Here is a 5000-nt window from a genome sequence, read left to right as displayed (position 1 = left end):
AACAAAAGGAAAAAAGAAAGAATGAATCACAGATGACGTTGCGTCGTGTTAATAGAAATAATAAGATAATTCTTATAAAAATTGTAAACACGTATTTTATGTAATATTAAGTAACGCAAAAGACTAACACATTTTCTTTTAACGCGTATATGCGCCATCGATGATTATTATTAATAATAATAATAATAATAATAATTATAATAATAATAATAATAATAATAATAATAATAATAATAATAATAATAATAATCGAAGAGTATAATTCGATAGAGAGAAGAGGAAGCATGATTATACTTTGGTGTTTTGCATAAAGAATATGCATAAGGAATGCACGGTACTTATAATATAATAGATAACGGTCTTCGATGAATGATTAATTAGCGCAAAATTAATTAATATATTTTCGTATAAATCCGTTCTTTTCTTTTTCTTTCACTTTTTCTCTTTTATTTTCTTTTAGAACGTTCAATTAACATACAATACGTATTCCTTAATATGATGTAGACTTGATATAATATATATTAAATATATTTGATTTAAAATAATTATTATTTAATTTTTTTATTACTGGCATGAAAAAAAGGAAGAAAAATAAAAGGAACAATTATTTATTCATATTATTATATCATAATTGAAAAAAGAAGAGAAGAAGGGGAATACAATTTTTTCTTTTTCAATTTTTCTCTTTTTTCCTTTTTCTTTTTTTTTCTTTTTTTAATTTATAGAATATAATATAATTCGCAAGGATTAAAGAAAAGAAGAACAAAAAAGTACTCACATATACATATATATATATATATATATATATATATATATATATATAATAACATTTATTGATAATTTTAATTTGCTTAAAAACAAATGAGAAAAGTATTTCGAAGTTCATTGTTAAAGTGGAAAAAAAAAGAAAAGAAATACAGAATTATTCGTAGATACACATACATACTTATATATACATATATATATATATATATATATTGATTAATGATTATAATCGGTGGTTAGAGAGTGAATGAGAAAGAAAACAAAAGAGAGAGAGAGAGAGAGAGAGAAAGAGAACTATATATATAAAAAAGTAAAATATATGATTAATTATTATCGAGTCATTTGATTTTTTATGATCTTGAAAATGATAAATCTCTCTCTCTCTCTCTCTCTCTCTCTCTCTATCTATCTATCTATCTCTGTCTCTCTTGCTCGTATTATAAGAAATCCAAGACGTGTAGAAGATCTAAGTAGGTACGTAAGTCTGTTGCTCGAACCGGCTCGTGCAGTACGTGATCCATGGATCGTGGTTCCTTCTCTTCGTTTCGTGTCGTCGAACTCTCCGACAGTTGATTCCGTGCCTTATACCAACGCGCGTCCTCTTTTTTTTTCTCTTTTCCCGTTCTAAACTTTCTCCCTCTTTACCCCACCTCACCTCGTCTCAAACTATTCTCTAACTCCCACTATACCATCGATCTTCTCTCTAACAGTTCTTTTTTTTCTTTTTTTTTTTTTTTAATTTTCTAGTATTACGCATACGTACGTATATACCCATATATATATATCTGTATGTATAAACGTAAGTACTTAGTTATAGATAGTTAGAATTTCGTAATCGTTTGCTAACATTCTTCTAACATACGCATACGTTAGCATAATCTCATTCCATTACAAGAGAACTATTATCTGCAATATCGCGCGTTTGTCTTTCTTCTTCTTCTTCTTCTTCTTCTTTTATTACTTTCTTCTCTCTCTCTTTTTTTTTTTTTTACTTCTTTTTTATGTGCATTACTTCTCATTATTATTATATTTATATATACATATAAATATATATTAATCGCATCGATCAATTTTAATATGATTTTCTAATGATAATTCAGATGAAAATAATGTTATTTTTAATTTATCGAATAATTATATTATATACGAGTGGATTATGTATTAATTCGTTCAAGGAGTAATTTAATTAACGTTTTTATTTAACGTTAATATCATTAAATAAAATCTTATCAATTCGTCAAATAATATTGTTTCTCAATTGGAATTAATTTATTTTCAATCATTTAATGATTAAAGTTTGTTGAATGAAATTTTAAAAGAAAAAAAAAAGAAAAAAAAAAAGAAGAGAAGAAACAAAAAATAAAACAATATAAAAAGAACGAGTTCGACAGTTCATCTTTAATAAAAAAGAAAAAAAATAAAAAAAAAAAAAAAAAAATTGTATCGACGATTGTTCAACGTTTAATATATAGATAATGATTGGACAAAGTGGATTTAGATATTTAATAGGATGATAATGATCTAAATCCGTCTAATTATTCAATAATATATAGTTATTTAATTAGAATGAATCTAACGTTTGATTTTCAGATTTAGAATAATTCCAAACGATTTGTAATATTGATTAGAGAGAAATAATTGTGTGTTCTAAATGGATTAGGTTTATCTCTTAGCATGTCTCTTCGATGACATACTCTCAATCGTTTACGTTGACTTATATGTACGTCATTGCAATTTTCCACGTGAAAGTCTCATGTAGAACTATTTATGGATTTTACTTTGGTAAATATATGCCCCTCTCTCCCTTCTCTTCTCATCTCTCTCTCTCTCTCTCTCTCTCTCGCTTCTCTATTTTGAACTAATTATAATAGAGTCTAGAGCGTAATGGATGATTAAATTTCGTTAAAGTTATTATAAAAAAAAAAAAAAAAAGAAAAAAAATGTAGTTATATATAATAATAAAAAAAAAAAATTATATTTATATAATAATTAACAAATTATTATTTCGCATTTATTCATTTCTTTCTTTCTTTCTTTCTTTCTTTCTTTCTTTTTTTCTTTCTTTCTTTATTTATTTACAAGCATTCTTTTGATTATCTTTATTCCCTTTATTTGTTTATTCGCAAATTTTTTATTTCTACAAACGATTGGAAATTGCTAAAGCTATTGAACCTAATTTTTGTTTTGTTTTTTCTTTTTAATAATAATTTTTTTTGATCATCGAGAATATCCAATTATCGTAATAATTATATTTTACAAATAATTTAATTCAAATCAAATTCTATTCTGATAGAATGTCATTACGATAATAAGAGACGATGATTACGAAATTCTATCGATGTGTATATTTTGTAATTCATTAAGGTCAAGCCTTAGAAAATCCCATCACTATCAACACTCGGCTTTAGTTATCTATAAAAATAGAAATAAAGGTTGCTCGTGAAAATGAAAATAATTTTTCATCTCGTAAAAAGAGAAACTTTGAAAGGACAAATAAAAAAGTTGAAAAGAAAATAGGAAGAATATAAGAACGACTAAATAATTTTTATGTTTATGTGTGTATGCATGTATGTATGCATATGTGTGTGTATATGTGTGTGTGTATGTCCTCGAGATATTTATTATCCTAAATTAGATTAGAACGTTAGTACGTGTTGATAATAACTGTAAAGAGAGAAAGAAAATGAGAGAGAGAGAGAGAGAGAGAGAGAGAGAGAGAGAGAGAGAGAGAGAGAGAGCAAAACTTGCACGCACAAGATGACCTAAAAAAACAATTACCATGAGTTTCTCTACCAATAAAGTGCACGAACATTTTAAAATCTACTAACAGTAAAATACGTATCCTATTTTATCAAAACTTATATTATCATTCCAATCGTCTAATATTATATAATTTTTTTTTCTTTTTTTTTTTTTTAATACTTTTATAATAATCTTTCTTTAATCATTCTCTCTTTCTCTTTCTCCTAATTTATATATTATATACTAATTATCTAATCTTATCATAATCTTTGATATTTTTAGTCTCTAATCGTCAATTATTTATTTATTATATTTCTATAACTTTTTATTTTTTTATTTATTTATTTTTTTCTTTTTTTTCTTTTTTTTTTTTTAAGAACGACAAAGAGAATGTTTATATGTTTTAATTAAAAATTGTTTAGTTAATTATCATTAGAAATTAATATTAGTAATGGATACGTTATTACAAATGAAATTGTCCCTTCGTATTTTTATCAAATTAATTTTTGTTATATAATTAAACGTAAAATCGTTTATTATTATTATTTTTCACAATGAATTTGGAAATTAATATTAAAAATCAAATTGTTTCTTTTCCTTTTATATCTTGAAATATAAATGTTAAATCTTTTATAAGATATTGCACGCAGATAAATTTGAAAATTTAAATTTAATGATGATAAATTTAATGATAACAAAAGTGCTTTTATCTCGAAGACAATAAGGGCTTTTAAAGGACGAACGAATAAGTAAATTTACCGGAGAATAAGATGGTGTGCTTTTACGAAGTGAAAAACATGATCGAGGAGTCCTCGAATAACGAATCTAATAATAAATTTTCTGATAATATCTAATTTTCCTAGAGATATTATCAACCATTGGATCTTATCAATGGAAAAGCATTGATATATAGAATTATCATTTTGCTTATCGATCGGAACGTTTTATTGAAACACCCGTTCTATGATAATAAAGAGAAAATTTATGATACGAAATGAATGTATAATTTCGAGGTCGAAGTAGAGTTAGAAAACTTAGATCACATTAACTCGAAAGTTTAACTCGTTTAACCTTCCAACTTGTACGACATCTAAAGATCAAGATTTATCTATGTATATAGATCTATATACGTGTATGTGCGTGTATGCGTGTTTGCCTATGTATAATATATTAGCTTCTTTTTTTTTTTTTTTCTTTTTTGTTGGTTTATCTCCAAATTATTTTTCAATTTTTCCTTCATTGATTAAAATATACATGCATGTATATGTATATGTGCGTACGTGTGTATATGTGTATGCATTTACGTAAGTACGATATGTGTGCTTATTTAAAATTTTTAAATTAACATTTTGCAAATCGGACAATTTTTATTAATTAATAAAAAAATTGTTCATGTATCTGAATAATGTTATTGTTTAATTAATATTGTTATAGATAAATAATAAAATTTATTATCGATAATTGATACGATATGAAAAATAAGAAAAGTAAGA

The sequence above is a fragment of the Vespa crabro genome, chromosome 14 (assembly GCF_910589235.1).
Source record: "Vespa crabro chromosome 14, iyVesCrab1.2, whole genome shotgun sequence".
Taxonomy (NCBI): Eukaryota; Metazoa; Arthropoda; class Insecta; order Hymenoptera; family Vespidae; genus Vespa; species Vespa crabro.
The sequence above is the reverse complement of the archived record's forward strand: the minus strand, read 5'-3'. Positions refer to the sequence as shown.